The 16,593-nt window shown below is 34.4% G+C and overlaps 1 pseudogene; it reads left to right on the top strand.

Moving 5' to 3' along the window:
• Positions 1-10,912: 10,912 nt before the first annotated feature.
• On the top strand, positions 10,913-12,763 carry LOC145066913 (putative glucose-6-phosphate 1-epimerase; annotated as a pseudogene).
• Positions 12,764-16,593: the final 3,830 nt, after the last annotated feature.

The raw sequence follows: 16,593 nt of genomic DNA, 5'->3' as shown, positions 1-16,593 counted from the left end.
CATCAGCGACAGCTTCGTTAATCTGATGTAGGGCTGTCCTGCCTTGAATCTCATTTCGGCCACTCTGCGGACCAAGATTGGCAAGACTCTATTTGCTGAGCCCCCATTGCTCAAGTCGTATAAGCTTCGGTCACCATTAAATGGCATGGGCTGATCTTGTCCTTGGCTCCATGTTTCCAAGCATTCCACTCACTCAGGGTCGGGCCATGAAAAGCCGGACGAGGGTTAGGAATTGGAAAGGGAGCTGCTCGGGGTAAGTTCTCAACCTCTGGTTCGGAGTTAGCATCATACGAAAGGTCTTCATCATGGTGATCATTCAAGGGGATAGGATGATCATTCTCTGGTTCTTCTCCAAACCAACCAGTTATGACCTCACTCAGAAGGTACTGGTTGCCGTGGGGATGGAGTCCAGCTATATTTTCTATGCGAGAATTTAGGGTAAGAGAATTATTAGACGAACTATCTAGATAATTATTTAGAAAACCTTCATTAGTTACATCGCTATTTGTGAAGTGCATACCAGCTATGTGTAATCTAAACAGGATAGACCTTCGAATAAGTGACCTTAACTCCATATTCACACAGAATAGGGGTGAAGTAAAATTTTCACAGATTCTAAATCTATAACATCCTAATTACATATAGCCTCAGTGTATCCACTTAGCAACTATCAACTTAGTAATTAAGATCCCGTTTCAGTTCTCAAGTATAAAGTACTTATAGTAACACCAAATACTCCTATAGTATTTTAATTTTAATGTTATGTTCTATTATTCTCATTGTGGTAGGGTTGGTAAGATTTTAGCATTGTTGCAACCACACAATTAAACTTAGGCACATGCTAGTCAACCCTCGGATAATATAGGTGATCAGGCTATATCTTCCCAGTTTTGACCATATGTCTCTAAGCCCACTTGTGTTGCCCAACAATCGTAATTCTTTTGTACTGTCCTAGTGACACCGATTTTAGTATGAATGCAGGCACGTATACTTACTTAAATATTTTATTATTTAAAGTATAAACTCTTGGTCAAAGTATTTTTAATCCCTTATGTATTTATAGTTAGTATATCTTTTATGGGTTGATATACTTAATTCACTATAAACAATGCTCTGTACCAATCTGTCACACCCCAAAACCAAGAACGGCGGAAACGTTCTGGGGCGGAGGACGTCATGTATAGTATCACAACAATGAAAAGTAGTAAAAAAGAAACAACATCATCCATTGCATTAATAATAGAATTATTATACAAGTGTGTTCTGTCAAATTTTGATAAACACTAAAGCATAAAATCAAAATGAAAGATGAGTCTTGAACAAGCTCCATCTTCCTTTCTCCTTGCATCGGTACCTGTCTATGATGACCTGAGGATACAAGTAATTTTGAAAGCGAGTATCAGCTTTAAAGCTAGTGAGATCATAAGTATTTAGTGTCTTAATTTGTATGTAAGAATTTGTATATGAACTGTAAGTATAAAATGTAGATGAACTGTAAGTATGAAAATGTTTGTAAAACAACTGTAAACATTTGAAAAACCCTAGAACTCCCTATGATTCCTACTATTATAACAGGGAGTCTTCTACCAAGACTTAACTGATCTCTATGTAGTCTTCTACCAAGACTTAACTGTTCTATATGTTCGTTTCTTGTAAAAGTGTGTAATTTTCCCAAGTGTAACTATCATTATCAAAATATAGTTTTTACATTTATAGTTTAAGTAAAAAGATCACTAAATATATGTACGGGGAAAATTAATGTAGTACTAAAACGTAGCGCTATAAGAACTACTGCTGTACTAACTACCTTAAACCGGATTTATATTAAGGCATCATGTGATAAATTGCACCATACTATAGACTGGTAACAACGACAACGTATAGTCGAAAATCAGGTATGACCTTTGGCACCCGCAGACCTGCAGGTCCCGCTGTAGCTAGCAGCAAGGTGTAGGATAGTCAATCCAGTATAGATCTATATGCAAACTCACGCTCTCCCTTCAAGAGACTCTGGCTACAACTCGGGTCATGACAATTAAGGCATGCTCCCATACAGTGGATCACAATTTTATTAACGTATTAATGTAAGTGTAATGTATGGAAATGTTCTATGTGTGATAGCTGTAATGTGTGTTCTCTCTATCTAGCAAGTATAGTAATGTACTATAATGTTCTAGAAAGTATTGACTCATGAATGAACTGACTCATTGTATGATATTGCGTTCTAGTAATAGTTCTAGTATCTCCCTAAACTACCCATATGGTAGTTTACTAGTAATCTAACTGGTACGTATGGACATGGATGTATACCCTTGCTACTCAAGGGCATGGGATGAACTGGAAGGACCTTTTATGACTATATATGTACACATGATATATAACTAATATTTAAACGACTTTCGGACGAATACCCGATATTCCACCAGACCACATCTCAAGCGCGAAAAGGAAATAGGGTGGATAGTCTTCCTAAGTCTTTTAAACATTTCTTATATAACTATACATATAGAGGCATGCAATTTATAATATAAAAGCATAAAATAAAATTTGTAAAACCTTTGAACATAAATATTTTCTAAGAAAAGATCGACTTGATGTCGATCTATAAAATGGTTTTGAAGGCATGGGTTTGATAAAACAGTTTAGTATAAAGAACATTTGTTTGAAACACAATTGTAAATAAGTTTGAAATGTGATATACAGAGTAAAATGTACAGTGTAAAAAGGAGTTTAAAACATATAAAATGTTTATAAAAAACATTTGAAGGAAACTGTTTGGTAAAACGGCTAACGTGTAGTAAATCATTTGAATGCTGCATATTAATCACATGTGATTGATATAATAACTAGCATAATTCTACTTATTAATCACATGTGATTGATATAATAAATAGCATAATTCTACTTGTATCCCCCCCCCCATAAAACATTTAAAAATAGTTTAAAACATTATTTAAGGGGTATGAACTCACTTGCAGTAAGTGACTGGAATTGAACGAACTGTTGTCGTAAGGAAGGATCGGACAAGTGCTTGGTGTCAAGTGAAGACTTTAGACACACACAATGATCCTAATTACATATGTATATAAATAATTAGTGATTAAAACACTAATTATACAAGTATAAACGTTTAAACGCGAGGAAAACACTTTTGGTCAAGTGCTAGGAGGCTAATGGGTTGCAACAAAGGAGTGTAAGGCCTCTAATGGGAGTTTAAGGTCTAATGACCATATGTTTTGGAGTTTACGACCCAGGGGATTAAACTCCTGGCCGTAAACTCTCAACCAAGTCCCTAAATGAAGTCTAACAATTATACAACTCATGTGGTGAATTGCTTCAAGGCTTAAACAAGTGTTTGGGCTTCCTAATAACTCCTTTGAGGAGTTTACGGCCCTGGGACCATATTCCCTTGGAGTTTACGACCGTAAACTCCCTTGGGAGGGTGTTTATGATGCTTTCAAGTCCCATACTCACATAGGATATGTTCTAGGCAATTGTTCAAGGCTTTAGGAGGAATTATGGCACCATTTGGCACCATATATTGGAGTTCACGGCCCTAAAATATCTTGGGCCATAAACTCCCTTTTCTTGGTGTTTTAGCGGTGTTTGCTAGCCCCAAACACACTAGGTTACTTGTCCTAATTTGTCTCTTGGCTTAAGGAAGGTTTTCAAGGCATTTTGACCCTTAAACATGGAGTTCACGTCCCAAGAAGCTCCTTGGCCGTGAACTCACTTTCATCAATGATTCTAATAGCTTTTGGTGTCCTAAGCATGCAATGGTGGGTTCTAGTTCGAGTTCTAAAGCTTTGAGGGTCATTGGAACCCTTTAGGACCTTAAAATGGAGTTTGTTCCCCAAGTGTTCTTGGGCGGTAAACTCCCAAATCTTGGGGTTTTAATCCGATTTTGATGTTTTCTTGTCATATACACACTAGCATACAAGTCTAAGGTAGTTACAAATAACGGGGAAAGGATTAGGTAGCATTTAAGCCACTTATCGGAGTTTACTCTCCAAGAACGTTCTTGGGCGGTAAACTCCTGAATCTCACAGATTTGATATGTAATTGGTGTTTCTAAACACAATCTAAGCTATATAACATAACTAGATCGAAGTACTCACAATTTGGGATAAAAACCCGAAGATGAGTGAGAGAGAATTTTGACTTTTCTCTAAATGGAATTCAACAAATGAACCAATTTGGTTCAGAATTCTATTTATAGTCCTGAGATATTTTTGGCAGAAAATATTTTTATTCCTGGAACGAACTCTAATGTCCTAGAGTATTGGAATAAGAGTGTTGCACAAAACCCTAGTGCATCCACTCTCCTAATATCTCCTTAAGTGTAAAATCCTGAAAACTGCCAAACTTATACTCGAAATCTGAGTTTTCACTGTAACTGTTCTACTTCTATTGGCTTCAAATGGTTTGTTCAGAATGGAAATTTCAGGTTGTCACAGATGACTTGAGAGTAGTAGAGTATAGCGACGCTAGCTTTCAGACCGACAGGGATAACTTCCGCTCTTAGTCAGGTTGGGTGTTTACCCTAAATGGAGGAGAGATTACATGGAAAAGTTCCAAGTAGGAGATGGTAGTTGATTCGACGTGTGAATTAGATTACATAGCAGTGATTGAAGCGGCGAAGGAGGCGATATGGCTGAAGAACTTCATCAGAGACCTTGGAGTTATACCCGCTATACAGGAGCCTACAGAGATTTTCTGTGACAGCAATAGTGCGGTTGCCTTAGACAAGGAACGGAGAGATCATGGCAGATCCAAACACATTGACAGAAAATATCACTTCATAAGACACAAGATAGAAGAAGGACTCCTCATGGCAAAGAGGGTATCGTCAGAAGAAAACCCAACAGATCCCCTCACGAAGGGACTGACTAGGGTTAGGCATTTGCAGCATGCGAGGCACATCGGGCTGAAGGACGATATTAGTTTTATAGATTAGATAGATATTTCTAAAACTAGTAAAATGTAATTGACATTTGATGATTAAATAAAAGTTTTTGTTTATTTATAAGTAAGGTGTTGCTATCTTGTGTCAATCGTTTACTATTGTTTCAACTTTGCATGTTTTGACTTCCAGAATAATTACTTTATTCAAACTCTCCACAGTCAATCACACTTTGGAAGTAGGTATGAATCAAGACTGTCATGAATTGGGCTTGTAGATGTCTAAGGTTTTAGACATAGCAAAAGTTGCTACAACATTCATGAGTGCTCATAAGTTCTGAGTATTGGATTAAACCCACGCTCACTTGTATCACTTCATGGAATTTATCTCGAGTGATCATGCGATGGTAATATCATATAAGTCTTCAAACCTAGAGATATGATTTGTTGACTATGAGTTGGTTGTGCATTGATTGTATAAAAACGCATCAGTAACTTGATGTTATAAAACGTGCCTTTGTGTATGATTCAACAATTAGTAGTACAAGCATATGAGTCGAAGTTTATTTGTTCATTTTAATCCTTGGAGGATTAGAAGCGATATCTGGGCCCCTCGATGATTTTGTTTTGACCTATGTGTTGGGCTCGATCAGAACCAAATTGATGTGTCCAGTTTAGTTCTTTGTCAAACAAATCAGAAATCGGGAAACAAACTGTTGGACAATAAGTACGACGTTGTTCCATGTATTTGCCTAGCTGATATCTTGAGAACAGAGGATTATATGATCACTTATCCAAAATGGCACTTCATAGTTCAATAGAGTTTTAAGAGCTATGATTGTTGGTCGGTTCCTAAAGTCATACTTGCAACTATAGTTATTAGACTTATCCAAGTGGAAGACTGTTGGATAAGGTGTCTAAGTCCGTAACTATATTTGGTATGTACTTGACCCGACCCGACATGGTCCATTTGGGTTGCACTTCACCGAAACAATTTGTATGGATAATCTTTTGAGAATAGTATATTTATGATTTATTAATATATTATAAGTTATAATATATTAATATGAAATCATATTATTTAATTAGTATTGATCAAGAATTAATTGGGAATTAATTTACTGATCAAAAGAAACTAATTAGATATGGACTCTTATGTATGTATATATATATATATATATATATATATATATATATATATATATATATATATATATATATATATAGAATGGGCCAAAGTTCATTTAGAATGGGCTAAGATTGCACGGATAGTCCATGAAGTTTTTAACCCATGGATCCTATGGAAATAAAAGGTCATGGGTATTAGGGTTTACATGGATGTAACCTTAATCCATCATACTATATAAAGAGGTCTTTGGCACATGAAATGACACGAGTGTGTGAGAACAAGGGTGGGCCGATTTCTAGAGTGCTTCACATTCTGTCAAAGTCTTCCAAGTTGTTTTGGTGATTTGTGATTCCACTTGAGGCATTCACATTATTGGTGCTAGGCTCTTGAAGCTCCAAGCAATCAACCACAAGAAAATGTAAGTCATTCTACAAGTTTTTTATATTACAAGTACCCCATGATATGCTAGTCAGGATGAGAGCCTTAGATAAATCAAAGTTGCATGTATAATAGAGAAAACATAGATCCAAGGTTTCTAGGGTTGCATGTACACCATAGGAGTGTTAGAATGCTCGAAACCCTTCAAAACTCTCCAGTGTGGGCTTTCCCTTTCATTTGGCTTAGGAACAAGCCTTACTTTTCTTCCCATTAGCTTGATGAATAGCCATGACAAGGGCAGTTGCATTATTGCTGGAATGAGACTTTTTCATCCCGTCTTCAACCGTTTGCAACCGGCTATGTAGCTCAATCAATGTTGTTTTTATGTTGTTTAAATGACAAGTTAGGATAAATTGGTCATAACTACTTGACAAGGAGTTAAGCATTATATCAATGGAAAGCTCTTTTTTGTAATTCTCATTGAATTTTTATAGTCTTTCCACATGTCTTAGCATCTTTTTCACATGATCACACACAAATTCCCTTTATTTTAGTTTACATGTCATTAGGGTTTTGACAATCTTGTAAGGCTCTTGTCTCATTTTATTTTGGAACATTTGAGCAAGATCCAAGTTCATTTCATAGGTCCAATAGTCCTCATAGGACTTTTGCAGATCAGGTGTCATGGTTGCAATCATTATGCAAGCGATCTTAGTGGCGTTGTTAGCATGTTGCTTGTGTTCAATAATTTCCTCAAGAGTAGCAATCATTTCGTCAATTTCGGGACACGGATACTGAGAACATACTCTTTCTTCTCATAGCAAAGTGTCATCTTCAAATTTTGCATCCAGTCCATATAGTTTGGACCAGTAAGCTTGTCTTTTGACAGAATTGATAGAAGAGTGAAGTTGGAGTGTTGATTGGGTGGAGGAGGCAGAAGAACATCAACATTTCCAAACATCTAAAATAAGATATAAAGATTTTAGTTAGTTGATTCAATCCTTAATATTTTAACCCAATTTCAATATTTAAGGCTAGGATCCATAAATACAATTTGTAATAAGAAAAGGGATGTCGTAGTCAAATTTCGAATTTATTTAGGTAGGTAATGCACTTTATCAATTTTAATCCCTATGAAATTCCTAGATTTTTAAGATACATTGAACTATTCAATGACATGTTTAATATCAAATTAAGCTCTTTGATTTGTTACTGAGATACCGAGAATCACAAACAAGATGTGAATAACCATGAAAATCGCATTACACCCTCGATGTCGTTTATGATCTCACATTGACATGTCGATTAAGAACACACGCTCCATCAACAACCACAAATTTCAAGATGTTCCATCATTTCAACTTTATAGTCCCAATTTAGTGTGTCGGTTAACCACACACGCTCTACTAACGAATCATAAAGAAACAATGTGTGTTTTCATGGATTAGCATACAATTTCACATTTATCCTAAAGTAACTAGAGTATGATTTTATAGAATGTTACAGTACTTTATATTATACTTTTAATGTGATTAGTGTCCTATCAGAACCCTTTCGGCTAACGACCTTTCTCTACGTAAAGAAGCAGTGGGTAAAAAGGATACCCATTCGACGATCAATTTATAGGTCGCCTGCTAATACATCTCTTATAGCATGGCTTCGTGAATGAGGCATACTCTTGCTTTGACTGTCAATTATTAATCTTATACATATAGTATTATAGAGTTTTATAATATATAAGGGTGTATTTTAAACATTTTAAAATTACAAGGTTTGAATTTAATTAATCAATTTAACTTTTAAATTATTAATATTCAGATTATTAAGATTAATAATATTTTATATGGATCAATAAGTATCTTAATTAATCTTATAATTAAATAATATTAATTCCATACTTATCTTTTTTCATTGATTTTTAAATTAGGGTTTATCTAATTATCTAGTTTAATTATTCATATTTTATATAATTAAAATAATCATTAAAGCTAGTAATTAACCTACAATTTGAAATAAGGCAAGAAATATGAAACCCTACTGCAGTCAGAAACTACGACATGGCAGAAGGGTTTGCCACGTTGTGGCCGACGTCTTTATCGATTCTTTAGGTATTGAATTCTAGTTTCATAATATGCACTAATAATAGAAAATCCTAGGCTCTGATACCACTGATGGGTTTTCTAGATTACAACAAAATATTTTTGCACATCAATTTACACATAAACACTAATGGGAACACGCAACCGAGAACTTCTATGACATTTTCTCTAGTTATAACAACATACTTTATGAACAAAATCTTTCTAACCATATGTAATCGAAAATCACATGTAAGAAAACATATATTTTCTTAAATCTAATTAAGCTAAACAACTCTCTTAGAATGTCCTAGAAAAACTAGCTCCAATAATGTGGTAGCCTCTAATCTGTGACACCCAAACCCTTGGATGGAAAATATGGAGAGAGAGAGAGAGAGAGATAGGGAGAGAGAAAAATAATTTCTTCTTGAATAGTATTAAAGGATCAGTTTAACAAAGGGTTATGTTCCTTTATATAGCTGTGAGATAACTTAGAAACCCTAGATTGAATATTAAAATAATAGTATTTTTAATCTGATTCAAAACATGTTTCCTTATCTGATTCAGATCGCTTTCTAGATCTCTCTTTGCCCTCCTCAAAGCCATCCACTTCAAAGGAGGTTCTAGAATTGTCTCCCTTGTTTAACTATTGAAGAATTACAATTCAACCCATCAACATTTTATTAATCCAAAGTTAATTTCCAATTAATTCTTAATTAACTATCAACTATTTCTAATTAATAAATTAATCCTATAATATATTAAGAAACATTTCATCTCTCTCTAAATATCAATCCTAACTATTTTCTAGTTATGAGGACAACCCAAAAATGACTTTACTTTTATTCACTAAGATTTTACCAATTTAAATAAGACCTTAGACGCTTAATCCAACAAAAATACCTCATGCATCCGAACAGAAATTTAAAGGCACTACTAGAAAAACAGCCTTTGATGACGCGCGAACCATGACACGCGCTATTTTATGATACACTAAAGTATGTGCCCTAAAAATAAGGTCGTCTCTCCAAAAATTAGAAGGATTTAGGGCACGCATTTTTGCGCGCCCTAAAATAAGTGTCACATTGAGAAAAAAAAACACAGAGGGCACATAACATAAAATGGGCGTCGTGTAACCATGTCGCTTTATATTTTCTTAATGAAACGCGGGGTCTCTTCTCTGGGGGGGGAAATGAAATTCTGAAAAGTTTGAAAGGACTGTCGTCTGATTACCTTTTTTCCACCGTTCTTCTCTCTCTTACTCAAATACCCCAAAAACCTTAATATAGTCATCACCAAAACTCCGATCTCCCACCGACAAAATGTCTCCTACCAATGTCTCCACCTACTCTTTGCCCTCACACTACTTCTCTCCATTAAAAACGCAAAAACCCTCAATCAGATAACCATGGCTACTTCTCCCTTCCTTATCTTCTTAAAAACCCCAAATTTATCTAACTGTAAATCAATTGCGAATCCGACCTGAAGACCCGTACTCCGAGCTCACTCTTCTTCCGGAAGATTCTACACCTCGCCGTCGTCAAACTCGTTTGCTTCCTCCACCTCTGCCTTCTTGCTGTGCCCGTCGTCATTCTTTCAGAACCGATCTGCGTCACCTACACGTGTCAACGTATACGGATCATCTCCATCAGCATCAAATATACGATTTTCTCTCGACAATCGTCCCATTTCTCTGAGTCGTTCGATCTCTATAATTCCGAGGAGTAATAATAGTAATCAAGCGTCAAAAAAGCAGTTGGATAAACCGAGGAGGATGTGTATGTGTTCGCCTACTTCGCATCCAGGTTCATTTAGGTGCAGCTTGCATAAGAAGTCTAACAGCAATCACACTCCAGTGTCGTATTCTAAATACATTTCCATTATATGTAATACAATTTAGTGTTTTATTATAGTGTAAAGATGATTTATCTTCTATCTTTTACAGGTTACATGATCCTCGTATACCCGAGTTAGAAAAATTTTTGCACAAGAATTTGTTCTTCCCTTCTAACAAATTCTCTGATGTATTTCATGAAGATTATGTAGGCAAGCTGTTCGATGAAATCCTAGGAGACGAGTTTTGGACTGAACTAAAAGCCATCAGATGGTATCCTATTTCTGTTGACCCACCTTTGATCGGACTTCCATGGTTAGTGCCAGATAATACATGTACACACATAATACATGTACATAGATGCTATCTTGTTTGGTATTCCCCTTGTTTTTTTTAGTTTGCAATTGTACACACATATAGCTATACATACATGCATATGTATACATACAAATATAGATAGAAATACGTGTATGTATGCATATAGATACATGTATGTATGCATCTATGTGTGCCTCCTTGTAATTTTTTTGGCTATTTAAAAAAATTACTTTTTTTGGAAATATCATAAACATGATCAGACTTGCTTGATGAATGCATTTCTCAATTATAGGCTCTCTTGAACTTCATGGATTTGCTAGAAACAAATTATGGAGTGTTGATAATGACCCCCCTCCCTTCCCCACTAATCCCAAAAATAAAGTTTTCGTTGACTTGATCTTCCAATCCACTGAAGATGATTTGAAGACATGGCCTCACAGGTGACCTTAATTGCACCCGTTTTGTCTACTAGACATTCTTATGCTATTTACAAGTCTTTCAATTGCTTCAATTCAAACTACATTTTATTATTTTTTAGCTTTGAATACCGATTGAGGGTTGGTCTTGGACCTGTTGGAGACTTGCTGTTAACATCTCGTGTCAGAAATACAAACACATATGGAAAACCATTTTCTTTCACTGTTGCATATAAAACCTATTTTTCTGTTTCAGATATCAGGTATTAAGTTTTTTCGTTCTTTTCCATGTATATATTACATATATTCGTGTTAGAATTTGGTCTATATTAGTTCCTATCAAATGGACTTAATATCATGTTTTTTATTATTGCATCATCTTTGTTGTTCCCAATAGAATGGTGTAGCTGTGTTTTAAAAAAATATTTCATTCTCTTGTTTTAGTGAAATCCGTGTAGAAGGATTGAAGATGTTGGATTATCTTGACAATTTGCAGAATCGGGAGCAATTTACAAGCATATGCTTTGTGTGGAGGCTGCAGCGGTGGAATACCCAATTACATTGAAACTTAGAGAGGAATGGAAAGGGAGGCAACAAATTTTGGTTGTTCCTTCAAGCTATTGCAGTGGGCAGCTTGACCCCCACATAGTTAGTTAAATAACTTGAAGGAAAATTGGATGTTTGTGTTGATTAATATCATCATGTACAGGTAAAACATTTTTAGCATCTTCTTAATTACAAGCACAAACATTAACTTCCATATTTCCATGTCAGCATTTGCTTTCATCTTCCATGGATAAAACTATGAGATTATGGCAACTTTCCAGAAAATCTTGTTTGAAGATCTTCTCTCACAGTGATTATGGTAAGGAATCTATTAAGTAAAACAACTCATGTCTGTTTATGTTGTTGGTATTTAGGGACAAGTTTATAACTTTTTTTTATTTGTTATTGTTGTTGAATGTTGATATACAGTGACTTGCATATAGTTTAATCCTATTGATGATAGATACTTCATTAGTGAATCTTTAGATGCAAAAGTTCGCATATGGAGTATTCCTGATAGACAAGTTGTTGATTGGAATGATTTGCATGAAATGGTCACTGCTGCTTGCTATACACCAGATGGTCAGGTTGTCACCAGTACATTATTATATATTTCTATTTTTTTTCAAAATTAAAAAAGATATTAAAATAATCAATTAATGAAATAACACATTAGTAGGCCTCATGCATACACATATAGTTGGTGGCAGATAATGGAAAGTCACATGCATGTGTGTGAATTTCAGTAACAATTTAAATTATAAACTAAAGTTATAGAACTTATTTATAACAATTATGGACCTCAAAGATAAACTAAAGTTATAGAAGTTATAGAACTTATTTATAAAATTCTATTTCTTGAAACAATTATACATTTCTTTAATGGTCTGGTAGTTTCAGCTTTTTACTTTTAAAGAATTACATTTCTAAAAATTGTGGTCTAGCAGTTTTCATAAGGCAGGATGCTATTTTGGCTACTGAAATTAAGCACAAGGTACAACCAACATTCAAGATTCTTATTTCAGATCAGATCACAAATTCACAATATATTTATATGTCTTTGTTATAGATACAAATAAGGAAGGTAAATCCGACTTGGGACATGGAGGCTGATGAAGGAGACAATTACACACATATTCCAGTAAGAAACAGAGTTGGATGATTATTTGTTAGTTTTATAGGAATGTATAACCCATGATAGCAATGTATTATTTGTGTTTAACATTTGAATGATTATTTGTATGACATATTATAATTTGTGCAATTTATTTTATTGTTTGTGTATGAAATTTTATTTTATATTATGCAATGGATTGTATTTTTTGTATAGGGTATTTTATTTCTATTTTGAGACATTAAATGCAAATTTAATTTAAAAATTAATAAATATATAAATATATTTTTTTAAACATTTAAATTTACGATACGCAAAAATGTGTGTCATCTTTGTTTATGACATTGCCTTTCTTGACAGGGGTTTTAATGATACGCATTGTGTGTCATAAATGCACGTCGTCTATAGACGACGCGCAAAAACGAGTCGTCTCTCGTTATGATAGGGCCTTCCTTGACACGCATTTGCGCGTCGTCTAAGCGTTTTATGACACGCATTGCGCGTCGTAAAATATTGTTTTTCTAGTAGTCAGGCAATCAAGGCACTAAAAAATAAATTGTGAAATCTATACTCTTTCAAACCAAAAGAGTAAATAAGAACCCTGTCCACAGCTTAAGGTTCCAATTTTTTCCAAAAATTACATGATATATACAACAAATGGATATAAAGACATCACTTTGTTTTTAGAAAAAAAAACCATTTATTATGCTTTATAATCCAGAGTTTAGCTTCATCAGTCAATTAAAAGAAAGATGATTTGATTAACACAACAATTATAATAAAGTCTAAACTACTAACGATATAGATATATGATTAAATAAAAATGCAAAATATAGAAAAGTGATGAAATTGCAACATGATGTAAACTCTATTAGAAAGATGGGTGAGATGTGTTCCCTAGTTAGCCTCAATTCTATTTACGATGCATTCATATGTATTGGAAGTTCCCCATCATTTTTATTCTTCTCATTCACACATTTAACACTAAAAGGAGAAATTGGATGAAATGAAGAAGTACTATGGTCGGAGGCTGTGACATCCCCATTTTCATGGCCAAAAAAGACCGATTTTGTTTATAATTTATTTGAAAATCAGATTAACATTTTAAATAAAAGTGCTGCGGAATTTGTTCCCAAAATAAAATATGATAAAGATTTATCAAAGCATCTTCGAAGAAATGTATTTAATTAAAAAACCTTAGGATGTCATGTTCGATACATATCAAAAGCATAAATAGAACAATATAAGCCTTACAACATTTATTCATGTCTACAGGCCTATAATCCGTAATACCTCATCCAAAACATCATATCTATGCTCGAGTGCCACTACCTGTAATACAAGAAACTGAGTGGGTCAGACTTGGGAGTCTGGTGAGCACATAGGGTTTTCAACCAAAAATAAATAAGTTTATTAATTTCATCAACCAACAATAACCCAATTACCAATTCTCGTTATCCTCACTTTACGTCCCTAAACACCTATCATAAGGGACCTAGCCTAAGGATCATCATCAGGATGGACACTACTGCTAAGGGGATTCCTTAGAAATAAATGTCCTTAAGGCAACCATGAGGGAGATGGAGTACACCGGTGAACACGTCGTTCACAAACACCTACATGTTTCGAGCCTGCTAGTGTTCCACTGGACTGTCTAGAAGAGTCTGTGGTCGTCATCCATACTCCGCTAGATGACAGAATCAACAACAACAACATCGAAGCCTCTCATCATTTTATTACACATCGTCTATTAAATCTACCCATGTTTTACCCCAACATTTTTTAGATATAAAATACATATACAATTTAAATCATTTAAAACATGTATAAAAATCGTTCATCCAGCATAGATAGCAAGTATAAAGATAATATGCACACATAGCACGCAATTTATATAAAATACTTCATATCTATGTGTAAGATGAAAGTGACTATGCACTCACCTAAAAAGGTGGTGATTCCGAACTCAGACAGCACTTCGCTTCTTAAAAATAATTTCCTTCGACGAAACAGCGGGTTTTGTCGAAAATCGGGCTTCGCTTGGAGCAGCGTTCCCGAGCCGAAAAGCTCTTCTTCTCAGAGTCATTGAGCACTCTGGGGCTTTCTTCTAGCGCTAGGGGAGTTCCCTAGGGCTTAGGGGGGGTTTTGGGAGGTTTAGAGAGAAAGTAGAGAGAAGAAAGAATGGGAAATGTGTGAAGAAAATGAGGGTGAGAGAGGTTCTATTTATAGGGTGAAATATGGCTGAACTTGGTGCCACATGTCACCATCTGGTCGCAAGACTTGGGGAGAAAGCAATGGCCAAGATTATGCCACGTCACCCATTTTCGAGTTTCGGGTTGTGCACTGCTAAATCAAATCTTAGAAAATTCATAACTTCCTCATATGAAGTCAGATTTGGCGTTCTTTTTATATACGCTCTCGGTTTAACATATACTACAACTTTGGTTTAGATTAATAAAGTCAAAAAGTCCTCTATCGTAAATTCACTATTTATGTCACACAGCGTCATGCCGGTTTTTTCGTGAAACTTCGACAGGTCATAACTTCTTCGTTATAACTCGGATTTCGGCGTTCTTCATATGGTGGTGCAAGGAAAGAAACTTCGACAGGGGCGACTATTTGAAGTTTACTAAATCTAGGGTTAGTCGCATCGTATCCTTTAATGGTGGTGCAAGGAAAGAAACATTTTTTTACAGTATAAGAGATTAAGTTTTATATTTAATTTAAAAACTTGGGAGTGTTATTTTTCTAATTAATTATCAATACAAAATCCCTATTATATCCTTGAAAGTATATGATACTACGGATAAAGATGCACAATTTCATTGTGTATATTTTTAATCTAATTATTTATATAATGATAATATAGTTATAGGCAAGGTAAATAACGTAAGGTGTGACTTGGTGGCAATGTCAAGCCTCAAGATTTTTCAAGCTTTGACGAGTCACGTCAACGGCAAATTTGTATATAATTAATATTTTTATATGTATTTTCAAATATTATTTATTTTTATATACATATATGAGTTAAGGCGATATTTTTGTAAAGTTTGACAGCATGTACAAGCCTTGGAGCAATGACGCGCTTTGGCGGAGCCATGACAAGCTTTTTAAAACCTTAGTTATAAGTGTAATTCTATGGTTTGATGAGTTTGTGTTGGTTTTTAACGATCATTTCTCTCTCACACACACTCTCTCTCTATATATATATATATATATATATATATATATATATATATATATATATATATATATATATATATATATATATTAAGAAAAATACAAATTTGTTTGAAAACAGGTCATAATTAAAAGAAGAAAAAGACAAGTTTGTGGGTGACAAAGAACAAAAAGTTGGAGTCATAATTAATAGTTTTGCAACTTTTAGTGTTTGGAGTGTTTGTTAAGGGTGTAGGACGAAAACTCTCGTTTTCTGCTAGTATTTTTGTACTGCATATTTATTTATTTAATTAATTAGGATTAATGATAGTTAAATATGTGCGGCGAAAAGGTTAAAAAAAATTCAGATTCAGAGGGGGTGGTTTGTTTCGTAGCAATTTGGAAGTGGAATCATGTTGACTCTTTTGCTGTCTTCTGTAGATTGCAATTTCAATGGCTGCTTTGATTATTTAATTCAAAAAACAATTACCAATTTTATTAAGTTTAACCAACGGTTTAAAAATTAATCACGTTTCTTAATACTTATAAAAGTCAACGAAATCATATTAAGAGTCAAACAATTCGTTGTTCTAAAAGTCAAGTATATCCTTGAGAACGTAATTAATGATCATTGTTTCAATTCGTAGACTGGGGGGGTTTATAGCTAAAACATCTCTTTGGATTTACCCATTTACAAATCTAATATCTAACGGTTTTTA

The sequence above is a fragment of the Lactuca serriola genome, chromosome 8, assembly GCF_051521515.1.
Source record: "Lactuca serriola cultivar US96UC23 chromosome 8, Lser_US96UC23_V15, whole genome shotgun sequence".
NCBI lineage: Eukaryota > Viridiplantae > Streptophyta > Magnoliopsida > Asterales > Asteraceae > Lactuca > Lactuca serriola.
Note: the sequence above shows the minus strand (reverse complement) of the source record. Positions and strands in the feature narration are given on the sequence as shown.